A 23,002-nucleotide genomic window follows, 5' to 3' on the forward strand; every position below is an offset into this window, starting at 1 on the left:
GGCATGTTTCTGTTTGGGTTTATCCTGCCTGCGACTCTCTGTGCTTCCTGGACTTGGGTAGCTATTTCCTTTCCCATGTTAGGGAATTTTTTGACTATAATCTCTTCAAATATTTTCTCGGGTCCTTTCTCTCTCTCTTCTCCTTCTGGGACCCCTATAATGCGAATGTTGGTGTGTTTAATGTTGTCCCAGAGGTTTCTTAGGATATCTTCATTTCTTTTCATTCATTTTTCTTTATTCTGTTCCATGGCAGTGATGTCCACCATTCTGTCTTCCAGGTCACTTATTCGTTCTTCTGCCTCAGTTATTCTGCTATTGATTCCTTCTAGTGTATTTTTCATTTCAGTTATTGTATTGTTTATCTCTGTTTGTTTATTCTTTATTTCTTCTAGGTGTTTGTTCTTTAATTCTTCTAGGTCTTTGTTAAACATTTATTGCATCTTCTCAGTCTTTGCCTCCATTCTATTTCTGAGGTCCTGGATCATGTTCACTATCATTATTCTGAATTCTTTTTCCGGAAGTTTGCCTATCTCCACTTCATTTAGTTGTTTTTCTGGGGTTTTATCTTGTTCCTTCATCTGGTACATGGTCTTCTGCCTTTTCATTTTGTCTGTCTTTCTGTGAATGTGGTTTTCATTCCACAGGCTGCAGGATTGTAGTTCTTCTTGCTTCTGCTGTCTGCCCTCTGGAAGAAGTTGTACTTTTCTCCTTGTTTGGTTGTTGTTAGTGAAGCTTGTTTGTATGTTTATTGGTTAGTTGGTTGTTTTTGTTTTGTTTGGAGAGGCAGGTTTTATTATTTGCATATTATTGCATATTAATCTGGGAACCAGTTTTCCTTACCATCTTTACCTGAAACTCTCCAAAGACTTGTTTGGAAGATTAGTATTGGAAACTCCATCTGGTAGCCAGGTCCTGGGGCCTCTATTGGTCATAAATATTGAAGGCACACAGTCAGAGTGTCCCTATAGGCTGGTTCTCTCTGCTAGAGCAAAGTACACTCCTGCTACAAGCAGCAACCTGAGAAGTGGCCCTTCATATGTTTGCAAATGGCTCTCCTATTCCCAGTCTCTACTTCTTTCTAGGATAAGTATTCCCAAATCATTTCCACATCTTTGGCCATCTTGACTGGATTTCTTTTTATCACCATCCCTCTTCTAATGTGATTCCCAGCATAGAACACTGCAGATATGACAATGACATATCTGCAAGGACACTGCAGGTCTGAGCAGACTTGGGCCTTCCTTTGTTTGGGACCCTCTAAGCCTATTAATATGGCTTAAGTTCATGTTAACATTTTTGGCAGCTATATTTCACCATTTACTCATGACAAGTCTGTCTTTAATTAAAACCTCCAAGACTCTTTTACACATGCTGCAGTTAAGCCATATCTCTCCTATCTTGGAGGTAGGTAGCGGGTTTTTTGTGTGTTTTGTTTTAGACCTTCAGTTATTCTTTCTGTTTACATTCATTATTTTAAATGTGATCCACCATTTTGAACTGCTGATCTTTTTGGATGATAATTTTATTATCTGACTCATTACTTATCCCTGATAGTTTCATGTCGTAAGAGTGTCACCAACGTCTTCATCTGGGTAATAGCAAAGTGTTTGGAATCCATTAGGCATAGTCCTCACTCCTCCACTTGCTAGTTATACGATGTTGAATAAACTAATTGTCCATTCTGAGCCTATGAAGTGGAGATAAAAATGGTACCTGCTTTTAGGATTGAATATAAAGTGCTTAGCACCATGCCTCAAATATATTAAGCATCTAATGAAAGGTAATTATTGCTAGAATTATTGATTAAAATGTCAAAAAAGAGCTGACTGAAAAGAGTCCCTTGGCAGGCCATTAGAAATTCCCCAGAAGTTTGCATTAACCCTTTAACCAACAACTTTTGGGGATGCTCTTAATTGTGCTGCATCCACCCAATGGCATCATCATAGAAACTTCATTTTGTTTGTAATGCTATAATGAAAGATGTTGTTATACATGTTGCTCAAGCCTTGATGAACTCTGCTGTAGCATTCCACCAACAGCCTATGGAAAAGGAAATGAAGTTGGTCTGGCCTTGTTCTTTCCTAGGCAACCCCAGCTTGCTGGCCTCCAGGGTTCACTGCTTCCCTTTATAGGAGCTAACGAATGATTTATTCAGCAAATGTCAACTTTCCTGATCTAGAGAGGTGGTTTTCACTCTGGGGTTCAATAGAGTGTCTCAGAGTATGCCCCCTTTCCAGGGAGAGAGGGGGAGGCAAAATGGGGGTGTTCCTAGCCTCCTTTCCCTATGACACCCAGAGCATCTCTGCTTTGACCAGTTTTCTATGTTTGAGTTCTGTAGCCTCAGACTGCATTTTTTAAAAAAGGGCATCAGGAGGGATCTGAGAGCCATCATTTGGAAACAACTGGTCTGAGCTATATTGAGATCTCGCTTTTTTATCCTTTGCACCCCTTGAGTTTAAAAACAACATTCCAGGTCTTTATGGCCTGTCACAGGTCACGAGAAGAGGACAGCAAGTTTATCTGCAACAAGTTCCTTCTGACTTCTGAGATGACATACCTTACTTGGGCGGAGAGACTCAAATCCACCTGGGATTCTCGGAGCTCTGGACCCCTGGCTTCCGTTCGTGCTCACCACCTCCTGTAGCTCCCCTTCCAGGATGAAGAGCTTCCTTTCTTCCTGGGAGGCAGGAGCACTGCCGGACCCAGTAGCTCTGTTTCCTCTGTCATCTGTTATAATTACACATCTTGCCCCAAGCAAAAGGACTGTGTCTTCCTTGTTCTTCCTCCTATAACTGAAAAAGCCCGTTGCATTGTCTTAGCAGGACACAGGACCCAGCTGTTCTGCGTTGTAGAATCCCTATGGCTTTTACAAGTTGGAAATGACTCTCTCAATTTCTCTCTTTTTCTCTCTCTGTCGCTCTCATTTCTATTCTTGCTCTTTTCTTTTAGTATTTACCATGTATATGTGGTGATCTGTCTAATCCTCTTCAAGTTTTAAAGACATTCTTCTCTTCCTTGTTTGTGTACTTCTGTTTTTTGTTCTTACACTCAGTTTCTCATAGTGCTCTCTGTATAATCACACCTAATTCTTTGGCCATCTGCCCATTTTTCCTCACCCGTTTCCATCCATTTTGAAAATATTTATCAGGGTTTAACTGTGTGCCAGATACTGTGTTGAACACTGGGGATGTAAAACATGGTTCCCATTCATTTTGAAAATATTTATCAAGGTTTAACTGTGTGCCAGATACTGTGTTGAGCACTGGGGATATAACACATGGTTCCCATTCTCAAGAAGCTGGAGGAAATAGACAAATAAACAGGAAGTTCCAGTACAGTGATTACTTTGTCACAATTCCATTTTTGGTATTTTTACTCTTTTGAGCCACTTTCTTTTTAGAACCTGAGAGCATAGGATAACTCTGGAGCAAGTAATGACCTCTACCAGATGTAAAAGAACATGACTTTATGCTGATTGGAGCCTGAGCAATGGATTTATATGAAAGACTGGAAAGAGAAAGGGAACTACCACGTATTAAGTGCCTACTGCATGCTAAGCACAATGCTGGGCCCTACAATATACATTATCTTATTCTTCACTATCACTCAAGAAGGAGATATTATAATGCTTACTTTACAATGATGGGAAAGTCAAGTTGAGAGAACCCTAAAGTCACAGAGCTGTAAATCAAGCTGTTGGGATTCACATCCAAGGTTGTCTCTCCAGTGCATCATGTTGCAGAACTCAGCCTCCTTTGCAGGGGGTGTGGGGGGGAGGGATGGAGTGGGAGTTTTGGGTTAGCTGATGCAAACAAGATAAACAACAAGATCCTACTGTATAGCACAGGGAACTATATTCAATATCCTGTGATAAACCATAATGGAAAAGAATATGAAAAATAATGTATGTATATGTATAACTAAATCACTTTGCTGTATAGTAGAAATTAATACAATATTGTAAATCAACTATATTTCAATTAAAAAAAAACTCAGCCTCCTTTGAAATGGTGCCTTAACTTTCCTTCTCTCTCCTTTACTCAGCGTACATCTCTCATCCTCTTCTCAACTCAGCCTGGCTCAGAACTCACTTCTTAAGCAGCCTTCACCAACTGCCCCAGAATATTCTTTACTTCTATGCAATCCCTCTTTGGGGTTTTTCATTATTTTGTACTGGTTGACTTTTGCTTTATAGCTGTCCTGGCATTATTTTGTACTTGTGTCCTTGGCTTTCCTGAGTTGCTAATTCCAGGAGGGCTGAGTTTCTCCCACCTCGGTGACCAGCACAATGTGTCCCCATTGTGGATTGCGTGCAGTCTCCTTCAGACTTGGTCCCCATCCTTTCCCTCTTCTCCTCCTTTGTTGGACTTTTGCTCTATGTCCTTTTCCTCTCATTTTTTTATGGGTCTTTAAACCATCTCCAAATGATTAAAATCCGGGTCTCTACCCCAAGTACGTAGCATGATGGCTTCAGGTGTTGTCTTTATAGGCTCTGCCCATAGGAGGGGCAGTAGGGAACTACTGTGTGCCCATGGTAGGGGGTTGTAATCCACCAGCTATAAGGAGCAGCAGAGGCCAGAGCACTCGCCTTCCTCCTCCCACAGAGATGCTGTCTTCCTGGAATGCAGCCCAGCATCACTCATTCCCTTGGGAATGCCCTCTGGGTTCGTGATGCCCTCTGAGACCACAGCTGGCGCTCTGACGGACTCTGAGCTCTCCCCTCTGCTCTGTGACCAGCGCCTCCCATTTAACCACAGCCAGAGCTTCTGCTGCATTCGTGAGATATATGGCATTTTCTGATGGAACCGTAAGCTTTTTTTTCCTCATTCACATTTTCCAGACCTTGTCCAACAAGGCCACATTTTCATTGCCATCCCTGCAGGCAAATTCTTCAGGTGGTTGGAGAATAGGTATTGGTGCCATAGGACAGCACGTGTGGGAATTTGCTCTGTTTTTCTTCTCATCTCTGTAGAGTGTACATATCCTAGCTGTAGTCTGTGAATCTTCATCTCTGACATGTGTGCCTAGCCCCTGACATCATTGTGTGGCAACACTGCCGTTGTCTCCAGGCTAGGACTAAACAGTCAGGCCAAGGGCGACCTTGCACACCATTGCCAAGCTTCTGTGTCAGTCCCCACACCTGCCAGGGAAGGTCCTTTCCTGCTCCCACTACTGCATCCCCATACTGACAAGCCTCTGAGCAGGTGTGCTGGCAATGGTTGCCCATCATTTTGTAAACAGAGAAAGTAAAGATTCTGGATAAGAAACTCATTCAGGGACACACAAGTTGGTGACAAAAACCACACACAGGGCTTCCAGGATCCAGATGCTGCCTGTCCTGACACTGTCTGCCCAGGCAGTCTGGAAGTCCAGACACTGTTCTGGATTAAGCCATCACTTAATCCTTATAACAACCTTAAGTGTGGTGGGTACATGCCTTCCTCATTTTATATGTGAGAGAGGTTAAATAACTTGCCCAATTCAGGAATCTGGTACCTTACAGAACCAGGATTAGAACCCAAGCCATCAAGTTCTAGAGCCTGTGCACTTGAGCGTCCTGCTCTACAGGGTCCAGGCTGCATTTTACAAACAGAGCCTGAGGTATGTTAAAGAACTTCTCCAGCCAAAGCAGCAAGTCAGGGCAGAACCAAGGTTAGACAAGGATAGAGGGCAGTCGAAATGGCCCAAGAAGCATCTAGTCAGCCTCGTGGCAGGACATGGGTTCAGTTCTAGCCCAACCAGGAGATGGCATTTCTCATGACAATGTTAGAAATCCAGATGCATCTCTGTTTCTCTCTCTGTCTCTGACTCTCTGTCTCTCTCCCCCTTTCTAATGGACATGAACCACCCCTCACTCCAAATCTGATCTATCACTTTCAAGTCGTTTCTAAGGAATCCCAGAAAACCCCCTACCCTCTGATACTATCCTTTCCTTAAGACAAGAAGGAACAAAAGAAATTCTTTTGATTGGTTCGTACTGAGCAAATATGGGTATGTTAATCCATTCACTTTAAAATTCCCATTGTTTACTGATAGAAATTACCTGGGCCTGTTCTTTAAACTAAAAGTAATTTCTTCTGAGGGACAGAGGATAAAATAAACTGTGCCTCTGACCTTTGGTATTAAAGTGTCTTTCCTTTTTCCTCAGAGTGTGCCAAAGCACAGGGAGATTGTACAGTCTCCTCAAACCCTTCTATTTTTTCTTCTCAAAAGCTGCATCTAACTGTACATGGTAAGTGCTAGAACTATGGCCTAGGGGACTATTTTCTCCACACAAAGGTGAATTAGTGGAAAAGTAGAGTGACCAATGCTGGAAGGCTATTACCAGAAAATACAAGTAAATGTATCACCTGGGGGCAATGTAACTAAAAACAACCAGCAGTGTACCAGAGCCATTCTGAGCTTCTTCCACAAAACTTTCCAGGATTCAGCAATTGAATAAATCATTATAAGGGAAGTACTGTTAGGCCAGGTGCTGTTTTGGATGGCAGGGGCACAGAGTGATCAAAATAGATGAAATCCTTGCTCTCCTGGAGCTCATCTTCTAGAGGAGAAGAGACAGGCAATAAACAATGAGCCAATAAGTATGTAATTTGTCATGTTGTGATAAGGGCTAAGAAGGAAAAAAAAGCAGGGCAAGGGGGAGAGATACTGATGAGATGAGGGTTTGCAAGGTGTGGTATAATATGAAATATATTTAGTCTTTGTTTCCAATTCCTGTCACAAAGCTCCTAAAACCCTTGGAATGTCTTGAGTGATAGGAGTGTCTTTTGTATTCATTAACGAGCCCCTTTTGAGCACACCTGAATTTATGCTAATGAGATGATAGCGTCGGGCTGCTAGATAGGCCCTCAGGATGGGGATGGTCACCAGAAAGACCCTGAGATTAGAAGGCTGTAACTTTCAGCCCCACCACTGACTTCTGGGACAGGGAAGGAGGGGGCTACAGATTAAGCTCTATAAAAACTCTTGAACAATGAGATCTGGGACCTACTGTATAGCACAGGGAAATATACTCAGTATTTTGTAATAACCTATATGGGAAAAGAATTTGAAAAGGAATATATATATATATATATGTATGTGTGTGTATATATATATATATATATATATATATACATATGTATGTATATATATATAGCTGAATCAGTTTGCTGTACACCTGAAACTAACACAACATTGCAAATCAACTATACTTCAACTAAAAAAAAAAAAGAGAGAGAGAGAAAGGTTTGATGAGTTTGGGGGTTGGTGAATGCATTCACATGCCAGAGGGTTGCACATCCCAGTTACATGGGGACAGAAGCTCCTGTGCTTGGGACCCTTCCAGACCTTGCCCTATGTACTGCTTCATCTGGCGTTCATTTTTATCCTTTATAATATCCTTTATAACAAACTGGTAAATGTAAGTAAATGCTTCTCTGCTTTCTCTGAGCCACTCTAGCAAATTAATCAAACCTCAGGAGGGAGTTGTAGGAATCTCCTGTTTATAGCTAGTCAGTCAGAAGCACAGGCAACAACCTGGACTTGTGATTGGCCCCTGAAGTGGAGGCCGTCTTATGGGACTGAGCTCTTAACCTGTGGAATATAACACTATCTCCAGGTAGATAGTGTCAGAACTTAATTTAATTTGTAGGACACCCAATCAGTGTCCACTGAGAATCAGAGAATTCCTTGGTGGTTTTGGAAAACAAATATTAGAGTGAGGTAGGTTGGACCATGAAGGCTTCTCTGATAAGGTAACATCTGAGCAGAGATCTGAAGAAAATGAGGGAGTGAGCCTTGTGGTTTTCTTGCAGAAGAAACAGCACATGCAAAGGTCCTGAGGCAGGATTATGTTTGCCATAGTCAAGGAAAAGCAAGGAAGCCAGTGTGGCTAGAGCAGAGTAAGAGAGGGTGAGAGTGACCGAAGATGCCAGACCTGTAGGGCTTTAGAGGCCCTCTTACAGACCTTGAAGCTTATGCCGAGAGAGATGCAAAGCCATTCAAAATTTTGAACAGAGGAGTGATAAGAGCTGACTTGCCTTTTAGAAGGACCACTCTGGCTGCTATGTGGAAAATGCTACCTCCAGAGCCTAGCATTTCTCACCATAAGCAGTGAGGAAGCTGATGGCCCAGGGGGGAAGGCAGGTAAAGGGTAACTGGAAAGAGAAATGCAGGATGTTTTGGAATCTAAAAAAGGAGGATCTGACCTAGTCTGAGGATCCAAGGGAAGGCTTTCTGGAGGAATTGATTTTAAGCTGAGACTTAAGGGATAAGTAGGAATAGAGGAGATAAAGAGGGGAGGGGAAGAGCTTTCCAGGGAAAGGAAAAGACACATATAAAGACTCTAGGCATGAAAAAGCATGGACTCATTGGGGGGACCAAAACAACATCAAAGAGGCTGAAGCATAGTAAGCCAGGGCCAGGGTAGTGGGTTAATGCTAGTAAAGGCGGGGCCATGCCTGTAGGGCTGCATCTAGAGTGGTAAGGACTGGGCATAATCCTAAAGCTACAGGGAGCCAGTGAAGGTTTTCCTCAAAAGACTAACACGATCAGATTTGCATTTTCAGAGGATGACTCAGGCACAATATGATGAATACACTTACTCAGGGGGTGAAAGTGGATGAAGGGAGACCAATTAGGAGACCATGTCTGGGCCAGAGAAGATAAAGGCCTGGATCTGGCAGGAGCAGAGGGGAGGGAGCTACATAGGTGGGTTTGAAGGATATTTTGGAGGTGGAAGAGAGCAGATGTGGTCACTGTTTAGAAGTGGGCAGAGGGGGCCGTAAAGTAGCTCTCCATGACTTTCGCCCTTGGGCACCTGGATAGACGGAGGTGCCATTCCTGAGAGAGGGAACCAGAGTCCCACATGGTCTGGAATTCCAGGGCCTTGGCCAATGTTGATCTTGCCTCTTGAGCAGAGCGACCACTGCCCTGTAGGTAGAGTGTGCTGGAACCAGCTTACACCCGCAAGCCAGCTGCTCAGCGTTTGGTTACTTGAAATCAGCTCTGGGGGGAGAAGTTACACAATGAGGACAACATTACAAATTACAACTTTCCTTCCAAAGAGCCAGTTTACGGCACACTACTGTCTGCAAAGAAAACTTGGCCCTGGTTTCAGGCCCTTCAGTGACTGCTTGTTGGTACTTCAGTGGTTTGGGAATACAGGTCACCATTCTCCAATTTTGTTACAAAATGTTCACCTTCCTTCTTGGATTTAATGCATGGGTACCTTCCTATATATAGCTTATCTTCTCTAGGCTCTTGCCAGAGTTGAGAATGAAAGCAGCTGTGGGACATTGGAAAGAACCCTGACTAACCTTAAGGCACTCCTAGGATACCAATCTTGGCTGCCTTTCTGTTTTATGGCTTTCTGGACTTCCTGACTAAACACCTTACCTCCCCTTGATATTTTATCTAATGTCAAGGATAAAAGGATTAGCAGGATATTTGAGAAGGAGGCACATACTGGAAAGCACAATGGGCAGGATGCCAGAAGATTCATCTGTCTGTCCATCCATCCATCCATCCATCCATCCATCCATCCAACAAAAATGTGCTGAGCAACCAGTAAGTGGCATGGGCTTCCTAGTGCTGGGGGTATAAAATCAAAGGCGTTCTTTGGGGTTCTCAACATCACTGGGGAGAGAGACTCATAAATAACTCTAATGCCAATTTTCATCAAGATGTGTTCCACTACAAGTGACAGAAAACCTAACTCAGAATGGCTTGAACAACAAAGACATTTATTGCCTCAAATATCAAATAGTCCAGAGGTAGGGCAGTTGCCATGAACGTTACATAAATTTTAGTTCCTCTTCTCTGTAATACTCTTGAATTTGCCCTGTTCTACGTGCACTGGTGTGTAAACCAGGCTAGAGATAATATGGCTGCAGCAGTTCCAGCCATCACATCAGATATCACAACAGCCAAAGGAAGAAAGAAAACCACTTCTTCCTGTATCTTTTTTTTTTTTTTTTTTTAAGAGAAGAGGACACTTCTCACAAATTTCCCAGCAGACGTTCCTTCATGTCTTAGTTCCCAGAATCAGGTCATGTGCCCATTCCAAACTTCATCACTGGCAAAGGGAATGAGATAACTCTGACGGGCACAGACTAGTTAGGTTCTATTCCTAATGCTGAGAATGAGGTCACCATCCTCGAGTCTCATGGGGGCAGGAGTAGATACCTGAATAAAACTGAGTTCTGCTAGCAAAGGAGAATGGAGTGAGAGCTCTGGGTGTTTGGCAGGTGGCAAACTGCATCTACGACATAGGACTAGGGAGATGCTATATCAGAGGTGTATGTACATTGCATGGTGGGGTTCATGGGGAAAGACAAAGTTTTTTTCTGGATGAGGGAGGCAGCTGGGAAGATTTCAAAAAAGGAGGTGACTTGGGAGCTGGGCTGGGGATAAAGAATACAAGGCTGAAAGCTGTGTCAGATCCAGGTGGAGAGGGTCTTCTAAGCCCTTCTCAAAGGATTGCACTAGATCCCACGGGAAGTGTAGAGTCAGTACATGTATTCTTAATATTTAAAAATTCTATTTTTAAATTGAGAAATAGGAAAGGGGAAGAAGAATAATCACTTATTGAATGCTTCTATGTGCTCGATGCTGTGTTGATGCTTTACATAGATTCCCTCCTTTAATCCTCACGACAGCTCTACTGGAAAGCTATCACTGCCCCATCTTAAAATGAACAAATGGGGGCTTCCCTGGTGGTGCAGTGGTTGAGAATCTGCCCGCCAATGCAGGGGACACCAGTTCGAGCCCTGGTCTGGGAGGATCCCACATGCCGCGGAGCGACTAGGCCCATGAGCCACAGTTACTGAGCCTGCGCGTCTGGAGCCTGTGCTCCGCAACAAGAGAGGCCGCGATAGTGAGAGGCCCGCGCGCCGCGATGAAGAGTGGCCCCCACTTGCTGCAACTAGAGAAAGCCCTCGCACAGAAACGAAGACCCAACACAGCCATAAATAAATAAAAGTATTAAAAAAAAAAAATGAACAAATGGCTCAGGGATCAGGGGCCATGTCCTGATCAAGTAACAGAAGCCCTCGCCGGCTGATGTTTGCTCAGGGATACGCCTGCAGGTGTGGCAGTTCCCAAGCCTCTGATGGGGGCGGGACAGGGCCCTTGCAGTGGAAAGAGCGGGGGCGGCTGTTGCCATGGGAGGTGATGAGCGTCCGGGTTGGAGCCGCAGCGGCAGGGACCGCGAAGAAGTGAAGAGGAGAAGAGAACGGATGTGAATAGGAGCAAAATGCATGGGAATTCACGACCAAAGCCCTGTGTGGGTGAAAAGATGGAGTTTTTCAGGACACAGTAGTTCAACTATAGTCTTTGCTTTGAGAATTCAAATTTGTTCCAACCCTACTGAGATATTAGGGAACATTTTGAGCATACCTGTCCCTCAAAAAACACTAGGTGAAGGCAGAAAACTGCACCTAGTTTAGGAATGCATGATACACATGCATACACACATGCACGTGCACACACACACACACACACACACACGCCCCTCAGACATTTACCAGCTTCCTCAGTTCACCATGTGTGTTATGAGTCACACTTATCCACATCTGGGGTGACAACTTTCTGCCTGATTTCCACCACGTCACAATAACCCACAAACTGCAGCCCTTCTGATGCCCACTTCCCCAAGCAAACTTCAGGTCTTTACAAAGTGCCACATTTATTCTATTATTTACATATTTCTCAACTATTGAACATGTGTAAGACCATGCTACCATTTAATATGTTTCTATCTCTTTTTTTTAAAATGTCACTGATGAAGTTTCTGAGCGTTGTGCTCATTTTCCCCATGAACCCTGTGGTTTTCATCGACCAATTTTGTACAACAAAATTTTCAAGGATGATTTCAAATTTTTAGACTTATAATAGGATTGACTATACGTTTAAGGTTTCTGCTTCGAATACCTGGATGTATGATTATTCACTTTATAGAAAGGGGGTTTGGTGGGGGGACAGGGGAAATTGCGGCTTTGGCTTTGGACATACTGAGTTTGAAGTTCCAGCAGTTGGAACTGACTAAAAATATTGATCTGAAGTTCAGGAAAAAAACAACTAGGGGATATGTAAGTAGTTTGTAGACAATTAGCAAATAGCAAGCCACATAAGTGAGAGAGGCTTCCCAGAGAAAGGTGTGGACAGAGAGAGTCTAGCAGGACACCTGAGGACACCAGCATCCAAAGACAAGGCAGGGAAAGAGGGGCCAGGGAAGGAGCCCGGGCAGCGATGGGGTCAGAGAGGTGGGAGAGTGTGGTGTCAAGAAGTCAAGAGAGGTCAGAGTCCAAGATGGGAAAGGTGGGCCAACAATGTCAAATGTTACAAAGTTCAGATAGAAAGAAGAGTGAAAGGTGTTGGTTGAATCAGGGCATTCGTAATTCATTTTTAGCCATAGGGAGGGCAGGCTTTGGGAGTCTCTTCTCCCAAGATTTTTAGATGTGAAGTGAAGCAAAAGAATGGTATTTTGGAAGGGAGCCAAAGCTGAAGGAAAATTTAAAAGCTGTTTTTAAACACTCCCATTTACCATTGCAACAAAAAGAATAAAATACCTAGGAATAAACCTGCCTAAGGAGGCAAAAGACTTGTACTCAGAAAACTGTAAAACACTGATGAAAGAAATCAAAGATGACATAAACAGATGGAGAAATATACCATGTTCTTGGATTGGAAGAATCAATATTGTGAAAATGACTATACTACCCAAAGCAATCTGCAGATTCAATGCAATCCCTATCAAACTACCAATGGCATTCTTCACAGAATTAGAACAAAAAATCTTAAAATTTGTATGGAAACACAAAAGACCCCGAATAGCCAAAGCAATCTTGAGAAAGAAAAACAGAGCTGGAGGAATCAGGCTCCCTGACTTCAAACAATACCACAAAGCTATAGTAATCAAGTCAGCATGGTACTAGCACAAAAACAGACATATAGATCAATGGTACAGGATAGAATGCCCAGAGATAAACCCAAGCACATATGGGCACCTAATTTATGACAAAGGAGGCAAGAACATACAATGGAGAAAAGACAGCCTCTTCAATAAGTGGTGCTGGGAAAAATGGACAGCTACATGTTAAAGAATGAAATTAGCACACTACCTAACACCATACACAAAAATAAACTCCAAATGGATTGAAGACTTAAATGTAAGACCTGAAACTATAAAACTTTTAGAGGAAAACATAGGAAAAACACTCTTTGACATAAACCACAGCAAGATCTTTTTTGACCCACCTCCTAGAGTAACAGAAATAAAAACAAAAATAGAATTTTACGAGAAGATGGCGGAAGAGTAAGACGCGGAGATCACCTTCCTTCCCACAGATACAGTAGAAATACATCTACACGTGGAACTGCTCCTATAGAACACCCACTGAACGCTGGCAGAAAACGTCAGACCTCCCAAAAGGCAAGAAAATCCCCACGTACTTGGGTAGGGCAAAAGAAAAAAAGAAACAACAGAGACAAAAGAATAGGGACGGCACCTGCACCAGTGGGAGGGAGCTGTGAAGGAGGAAAGATTTCCACGCACTAGGAAGCCCCTTCGCGGGCAGAGACTGCGGGTGGCGGAGGGGGGAGCTTCGGAGCCACGGAGGAGAGCGCAGCCACAGGGGTGCGGAGGGCAAAGCGGAGACATTCCCGCACAGAGAAGTGGTGCCGAGCAGCACTCAGCAGCCCGAGAGGCTTGTCTGCTCACCCGCCGGGGCGGGCGGGGCTGGGAGCTGAGGCTCAGCTTCCGTCGGATGGCAGGGAGAGGACTGGGGTTGGCGGCATGAACACAGCCTGAAGGGGTTAGCGCACCACAGCTGGCTGGGAGGGAGACTGGGAAAAAGTCTGCAGCTGCCGAAGAGGCAAGAGACTTTTTCTTGCCTCTTTGTTTCACGGCGCGCAAGGAGAGGGGATTCAGAGCGCCGCCTAAACGAACTCCAGAGACTGGCGCGAGCCGCGGCTATCAGCGCGGACCCCAGAGACGGGCGTGAGACGCTGGGGCTGCTGCTGCCGCCTCCAAAAATCCTGTGTGCGAGCACAGGTCACTCTCCACACCGCCCCTCCCGGGAGCCTGTGCAGCCCGCCACTGCCAGGGTCCCGTGATCCAGGCACAACTTCCCCGGGAGAACGCACTGCGCGCCTCAGGCTGCTGCAACGTCACGCCGGCCTCTGACGCCGCAGGCTCGCAACGCCCCCTCTATACCCCTCCCTCCCCGCGGCCTGGGTGAGCCAGAGCCCCCGAAGCAGCTGCTCCTTTAACCTCGTCCTGTCTGGGCGGGGAATAGACGCCCTCAGGCGACCTACACGCAGAGGCGGGTCCAAATCCAAAGCTGAACCCCAGGAGCTGTGCGAACAGGGAAGAGAAGGGGAAATCTCTCCCAGCAGCCTCAGAAAGAGCGGATTAAAGCTCCACAAACAACTTGATGTGCCTGCATCTGTTGAATACCTGAATAGACAACGAATCATCCCAAATTCAGGAGGTGGACTTTGGGAGCAGGATATATTAATTTTTCCCCTTTTCCTTTTTTTGTGAGTGTATATGTAAATGCTTCTGGGTGAGATTTTGTCTGTATAGCTTTGCTTTATAATAGCTTTATTTTACTTCACTATATTATAGCCTCTTTCTTTCTTTCTTTCTTTCTATCTTTTCTCCCTTTTACTCTGAGCCGTGTGGACGAAAGGCTCTTGGTGCTCCAGCCAGGCATCAGGGCCGTGCCTCTGAGGTGGGAGAGCCAACTTCAGGACACTGGTCCACAAGAGACCTCCCAGCTCCACGTAATACCAAACGGCAAAAATCTCTCAGAGATCTCCATCTCAACATCAAGACGCAGCATCACTCAATGATCAGCAAGCTACAGTGCTGAACACCCTATGCCAAACAACTAGCAAGACAGGAACACAGCCCCATCCATTAGCAGAGAGGCTGCCTAAAATCATAATAAGGCCACAGACACCCCAAAATACACCACCAGACGTGGACGTGCCCAACAGAAAGACAAGATCCAGCCTCATCCACCAGAACTCAGGCACTAGTTCCCTCCACCAGGAAGCCTACACAACCCACTGAACCAACCTTAGCCACTGGGGACAGATACCAAAAACAACGGGAACTACGAACCTGCAGCCTGTGAAAAGGAGACCCCAAACACAGTAAGATAAGCAAAATGAGACGACAGAAAAACACACAGCAGATGAAGGAGCAGGGTCAAAACACACCAGACTTAACAAATGAAGAGGAAATAGGTAGTCTACCTGAAAAAGAATTCAGAATAATGATAGTAAGGATGATCCAAAATCTGGGAAATAGAATAGACAAAATGCAAGAAACATTTAACAAGGACGTAGAAGAACTAAAGAGGAACCAAGCAACGATGAAAAACACAATAAATGAAATTAAAAATACTCTAGATGGGATCAATAGCAGAATAACTGAGGCAGAAGAAAGGATAAGTGACCTGGAAGATAAAATGGTGGAAATAACTACTGCAGAGCAGGATAAAGAAAAAAGAATGAAAAGAACTGAGGACAGTCTCAGAGACCTCTGGGACAACATTAAACGCACCAACATTCGAATTATAGGGGTCCCAGAAGAAGAAGAGAAAAAGAAAGGGACTGAGAAAATATTTGAAGAGATTATAGTTGAAAACTTCCCTAATATGGGAAAAGAAATAGTTAATCAAGTCCTGGAAGCACAGAGAGTCCCATACAGGATAAACCCAAGGAGAAACACGCCAAGACACATATTAATCAAACTGTCAAAAATTAAATATAAGGAAAACCTATTAAAAGCAGCAAGGGAAAAACAACAAATAACACACAAGGGAATCCCCATAACGTTAACATCTGATCTTTCAGCAGAAACTCTGCAAGCCAGAAGGGAGTGGCAGGATATACCTAAAGTGATGAAGGAGAAAAACCTACAACCAAGATTACTCTACCCAGCAAGGATCTCATTCAGATTCGATGGAGAAATTAAAACCTTTACAGACAAGCAAAAGCTGAGAGAGTTCAGCACCACCAAACCAGCTTTACAACAAATACTAAAGGAACTTCTCCAGGCAAGAAACACAAGAGAAGGAAAACACCTACAATAACAAACCCAAAACATTTAAGAAAATGGGAATAGGAACATATATATCGATAATTACCTTGAATGTAAATGGATTAAATGCTCCCACCAAAAGACACAGGCTGGCTGAATGGATACAAAAACAAGACCCATATATACGCTGTCTACAAGAGACCCACTTCAGACCTAGAGACACATACAGACTGAAAGTGAGGGGATGGAAAAAGATATTCCATGCAAATGGAAATCAAAAGAAAGCTGGAGTAGCAATTCTCATATCAGACAAAATAGACTTTAAAATAAAGACTATTACAAGAGACAAAGAAGGACACTATATAATGATCAAGGGATCGATCCAAGAGGAAGGTATAACAATTGTAAATATTTATGCACCCAACATAGGAGCACCTCAATACATAAGGCAAATACTAACAGCCATAAAAGGGGAAATCGACAGCAACACAATCATAGTAGGGGACTTTAACACCCCACTTTCACCAATGGACAGATCATCCAAAATGAAAATAAATAAGGAAACACAAGCTTTAAATGATACATTAAACAAGATGGACTTAATTGATATTTATAGGACATTCCACCCAAAAACAACAGAATACACATTTTTCTCAAGTGCTCATGGAACATTCTCCAGGATAGATCATATCTTGGGTCACAAATCAAGCCTTGGTAAATTTAAGAAAATTGAAATCGTATCAAGTATGTTTTCTGACCACAACGCTATGAGACTAGATATCAATTACAGAAAAAGATCTGTAAAAAATACAAACACATGGAGGCTACACAATACACTACTTAATAACGAAGTGATCACTGAAGAAATCAAAGGGGAAATCAAAAAATACCTAGAAACAAATGACAATGGAGATACGACGACCCAAAACCTATGGGACGCAGCAAAAGCAGTGCTAAGAGGGAAGTTTATAGCAATACAAGCCTACCTCAAGAAACAGGAAACATCTCGAATAAACAACCTAACCTTGCACCTAAAGCAATTAGAGAAAGAAGAACAAACAAAACCCCAAAGCCAGCAGAAGGAAAGAAATCATAAAGATAAGGTCAGAAATAAATGAAAAAGAAATGAAGGAAACAATAGCAAAAATCAATGAAACTAAAAGCTGGTTCTTTGAGAAGATAAACAAAATTGGTAAACCATTAGCCAGACTCATCAAGAGAAAAAGGGAGAAGACTCAGATCAATAGAATTAGAAATGAAAAAGGAGAAGTAACCACTGACACTGCAGAAATACAAAAGATCATGAGAGATTACTACAAGCAACTCTATGCCAATAAAATGGACAACCTGGAAGAAATGGACAGATTCTTAGAAATGCACAAACTGCCAAGACTGAACCAGGAAGAAATAGAAAATATGAACAGACCAATCACAAGCACTGAAATTGAAACTGTGATTAAAAACCTTCCAACAAACAAAAGCCCAGGACCAGATGGCTTCACAGGTGAATTCTATCAAACATTTAGAGAAGAGCTAACACCTATCCTTCTCAAACTCTTCCAAAATATTGCAGAGGGAGGAACACTCCCAAACTCATTCTACGAGGCCACCATCACCCTGATACCAAAACCAGACAAAGATGTCATAAAGAAAGAAAACTACAGGCCAATATCACTGATGAACATAGATGCAAAAATCCTCAACAAAATACTAGCAAACAGAATCCAACAGCACATTAAAAGGATCATACACCATGATCAAGTGGGGTTTATCCCAGGAATGCAAGGATTCTTCAACATATGCAAATCAATCAATGTGATACACCATATTAACAAATTGAAGGAGAAAAACCATATGATCATCTCAATAGATGCAGAGAAAGCTTTCGACAAAATTCAACACCCATTTATGATAAAAGCCCTGCAGAAAGTAGGCATCGAGGGAACTTTCCTCAACATAATAAAGGCCACATATGACAAACCCACAGCCAACATTGTCCTCAATGGTGAAAAACTGAAACCATTTCCACTAAGATCAGGAACAAGACAAGGTTGCCCACTCTCACCACTATTATTCAACATAGTTTTGGAAGTGTTAGCCACAGCAATCAGAGAAGACAAAGAAATAAAAGGAATCCAAATCGGAAAAGAAGAAGTAAAGCTGTCACTATTTGCAGATGACATGATACTATACATAGAGAATCCTAAAGATGCTACCAGAAAACTCCTAGAGCTAATCAATGAATTTGGTAAAGTAGCAGGATACAAAATTAATGCACAGAAATCTCTTGCATTTCTATACACTAATGACGAAAAATCTGAAAGTGAAATTAAGAAAACACTCCCGTTTACCATTGCAACAAAAAGAATAAAATATCTAGGAATAAACCTACCTAAGGAGACAAAAGACCCGTATGCAGAAAATTATAAGACACTGATGAAAGAAATTAAAGATGATACAAATAGATGGAGAGATATACCATGTTCCTGGATTGGAAGAATCAACATTGTGAAAATGACTCTACTACCCAAAGCAATCTACAGATTCAATGCAATCCCTATCAAACTACCACTGGCATTTTTCACAGAACTAGAACAAAAAATTTCACAATCTGTATGGAAACACAAAAGACCCCGAATAGCCAAAGCAATCTTGAGAACGAAAAATGGAGCTGGGGGAATCAGGCTCCCTGACTTCAGACTATATTACAAAGCTACAGTAATCAAGACAGTTTGGTACTGGCACAAAAACAGAAATATAGATCAATGGAACAGGATAGAAAGCCCAGAGATAAACCCACACACATATGGTCACCTTATCTTTGATAAAGGAGGCAAGAATATACAGTGGAGAAAAGACAGCCTCTTCAATAAGTGGTGCTGGGAAAATTGGACAGATACATGTAAAAGTATGAAATTAGAACACTCCCTGACACCATGCACAAAAATAAACTCAAAATGGATTAAAGACCTAAATGTAAGGCCAGACACTATCAAACTCTTAGAGGAAAACATAGGCAGAACACTCTATGACATACATCACAGCAAGATTCTTTTTGACCCAGCTCCCAGAGAAATGGAAATAAGAACACAAATAAACAAATGGGACCTAATGAAACTTAAAAGCTTTTGCACAGCAAAGGAAACCATAAACAAGACCAAAAGACAACCCTCAGAATGGGAGAAAATATTTGCAAATGAAGCAACTGACAAAGGATTAATCTCCAAGATTTACAAGCAGCTCATGCAGCTCAATAACAAAAAAACGAACAACCCAATCCAAAAATGGGCAGAAGACCTAAATAGACATTTCTCCAAAGAAGATATACAGATTGCCAACAGACACATGAAAGAATGCTCAACATCATTAATCATTAGAGAAATGCAAATCAAAACTACAATGAGATATCATCTCACACCGGTCAGAATGGCCATCATCAAAAAATCTAGAAACAATAAATGCTGGAGAGGGTGTGGAGGAAAGGGAACACTCTTGCACTGTTGGTGGGAATGTAAATTGATACAGCCACTATGGAGAACAGTATGGAGGTTCCTTAAAAAACTACAAATAGAACTACCATACGACCCAGCAATCCCACTACTGGGCATATACCCTGAGAAAACCATAGTTCAAAAAGAGTCATGTACCAAAATGTTCATTGCAGCTCTATTTACAATAGCCAGGACATGGAAGCAACCTAAATGTCCATCGACAGATGAATGGATAAAGAAGATGTGGCACATATATACAATGGAATATTACTCAGCCATAAAAAGAAATGAAATGGAGGTGTTTGTAATGAGGTGGATGGAGTTAGAGTCTGTCATACAGAGTGAAGTAAGTCAGAAAGAGAAAAACAAATACAGTATGCTAACACATATATACGGAATCTAAGGAGAAAAAAAAAAAAGCCATGATGAACCTAGTGGCAAGACGGGAATAAAGACACAGACCTACTAGAGAATGGACTTGAGGATATGGGGAGGGGGTGGGGTGAGATGTGACAGGGTAAGAGAGTGTCATGGACATATATACACTACCAAATGTAAAATAGATAGCTAGTGGGAAGCAGCTGCATAGCACAGGGAAATTAGCTCGGTGCTTTGTGACCACCTAGAGGGGTGGGATGGGGAGGGTGGGAGGGAGGGAGATGCAAGAGGGAAGAGAAATGGGAACATATTGTATATGTATAACTGATTCACTTTGTTATAAAGCAGAAGCTAACACACCATTGTAAGGCAATTATACTTCAATAAAGATGTTTAAAAAACAAAAACAAAAACAAAAACAAAAATAAACAAATGGGACTTAATTAAACTTAAGAGCTTTTCCACAGCAAAGGAAACCATAAACAAGACAAAAAGACAACCCTCAGGATGGGAGAAAATATTTGCAAGTGAAACAACAGACAAAGGATTAATCTCCAAAATATACAAACAGCTCATGGAGCTCAATATCAAAAAAACAAACAATCCAGTTAAAAAATGGGCAGAAGACCTAAATAGACATTTCACCAAGGAAGACATACAGATGGTCAAGAGGCACATGAAAAGCTGCTCAACATCACTAATTATTAGAGAAATGCAAATCAAAACTACAGTGAGGTATCACCTCATGCCGGTCAGAATGGGCATTATCAAAAAAGCTAGAAACAATAAATACTTGAAAGGGTGTGATGAAAAGGGAACCCTCCTACACTGCTGGTGGGAATATAAATTGATACAACCACTATGGAAAACATTATGGAGGTTCCTTAAAAAACTAAAAATAGAACTACCATATGACCCAGCAATCCCACTACTGGGCATATACCCTGAGAAAAACATAATTCAAAAAGAGTCATGTACCACAATGTTCATTGCAGCTCTATTTACAATAGCCAGGACATGGAAGCAACCTAAGTGTCCATAGACAGATGAATGGATAAAGAAGATGTGGCACATATATACAATGGAATATTACTCAACCAGAAAAAGAAACGAAATTGAGTTATTTGTAGTGAGGTGGATGGACCTGGAGTCTGTCATACAGAGTGAAGTAAGTCAGAGAGAGAAAAACAAATACTGTATGCTAACACATACATATGGAATCTAAAAAAAAAAAAAAGGTTCTGAAGAACCTAGGAGCAGGACAGGAATAAAGATGCAGACCTAGAAAATGGACTTGAGGTCACAGGGAGGGGGAAGGGTAAGCTGGGACGAAGTGAGAGAGTGGCATGGACATATATACACAACCAAATGTAAAATAGATAGCTAGTGGGAAGCAGCCGCATAGCACAGGGAGATCAGCTCAGTGCTTTGTGACCACCTAGAGGGGTGGGATAGGAAGGATGGGAGGGAGACGAAAGAGGGAGGAGATATGGGGATATATGTATATGTACAGCTGATTCACTTTGTTATAAAGCAGAAACTAACACACCACTGTAAAGCAATTATACTCCAATAAAGATGTTAAAAAAAACCAAAAAACAAAAAAATAGTAATAGTAGAAGCAGAGGTAAAACTAATATTAGTTAAAATTATAAGTAAAATTAATGGGTTTCCCTGGTGGCGCAGTGGTTGATAATCTGCCTGCCAATGCAGGGGACACGGGTTCGAGGCCTGGTCTGGGAAGATCCCACATGCCGTGGAGCAACTAGGCCCGTGAGCCACAACTACTGAGTCAGCACGTCTGGAGCTTGTGCTCTGCAACAAGAGAGGCCACGACGGTGAGAGGCCCGCGCACTGTGATGAAGAGTGGCCCCCGCTCGCCGCAACTAGAGAAAGCCCTCGCACAGAATTGAAGACCCAACACAGCCTAAATAAATAAATAAATAAATAAATAGCATTCCCTTAAAAAAAAAAAAAAAGTCCACTTGTGTTGCTTTAAAAAAAAAAAAGTAAAATTAATAAAGTAATCTATATTTAGTGTTTTATAGCTTACAAAACTTTTGATAAATTCTTTAATAAAATATTGTTCTTCCAAGTACTTTACCAAACTAAGATGTAATAACAATAATAGTATTCATAAATACAAAATAAACATTTTGGTATGTCAAAAAAGAAAAGGAAATGGAAGGAGACAGAAAGAGATGGAAATGGTTACGTTTGGAAAGAAAGATGGTCCCTTCCTCCTCTAAGAATGAATAAGGCAAGATGAATTTAGCTATGGCAGAGTTTATACCCCACAGCCTCTATTCTTCTTGGGAATCGAGAGGAATGTAAAATAGGACCGCAGTCCCTTAACCGAAAAGGGGCTTATTTTTCTAGTATAATAAGAAGCAACAAGAAGAGCCAGTCTGAGGCTGATGCAGGGGCTCAGAATGTCACCAATGCCCAGACTCCTTTTATAGTCCTTCTCTGTCACCCTAGGGACAATATGGCAGTTGACACTCCAGATAGCGTGTCTTCATTTCAGGAGGAAACATGGAGAAGGGTAAAGAAATTGCATGCCAGCTATATAGCCTGCTCTTTTTAAATCAGGAAGACAATGGCTTTCCTGAAAGCCCTCACCCAGTGGATTTCCATTTATATCTCACTGGCCAGAACTAAGTCTGGCTGCAAGGGAAGCTGGGTAGTTAGTGTTTTTAGGAAGGAAAAAAGAGATATTGGGTAAACAACTAGCTATGCCTGCTGCACTGACAATAAGTAAGAATGAATTCTCAGGCAATGTGAAGGACACAGTTAGGTTTTGAGAACACAAACTGCTAATAGCACTAATTTGTCCTGGGTTCCATCATTAGCTAGTTGGGTAACTGGGGGCCTAAATTTTTCTCATCTATAAGAGGAGATGCTTAAGCCATATTATTTCTAAGTTTTAAAAAAATTATACAATCTATAATTTTAAGGGCTTATATAACATCTATTTCTAAAATAGCAGGAGACTATGACTGACTTTCTTGGAAGCCTGAGAAACCTGTTGATGATTCTTCAATAAATTTGTTCAGAAGGGCATAGTGTAGGACCCAGGGAAAATGTTGTCTAT

The 23,002-nt window shown here is 42.2% G+C and overlaps 1 protein-coding gene across 3 annotated transcripts in view; it reads right to left on the bottom strand.

Moving 5' to 3' along the window:
- SIPA1L1 (signal induced proliferation associated 1 like 1) overlaps positions 1–23,002 on the bottom strand; it is a 502,626-nt gene that overhangs the window by 416,573 nt on the left and 63,051 nt on the right. Inside the window, exon 1 of one of the 3 annotated variants that reach the window (XM_068543417.1) lies at positions 2,558–2,576. The exons of the other annotated variants lie outside the window; for them this stretch is intronic. The gene's annotated coding sequence lies outside the window, so the exon portion shown is untranslated. Of the gene's footprint in view, positions 1–2,557; positions 2,577–23,002 lie in introns of those variants that run through there. 3 annotated transcript variants of the gene reach the window in all.

Source organism: Eschrichtius robustus, chromosome 1 (assembly GCF_028021215.1).
Source record: "Eschrichtius robustus isolate mEscRob2 chromosome 1, mEscRob2.pri, whole genome shotgun sequence".
In the NCBI taxonomy this organism is placed as follows: Eukaryota; Metazoa; Chordata; class Mammalia; order Artiodactyla; family Eschrichtiidae; genus Eschrichtius; species Eschrichtius robustus.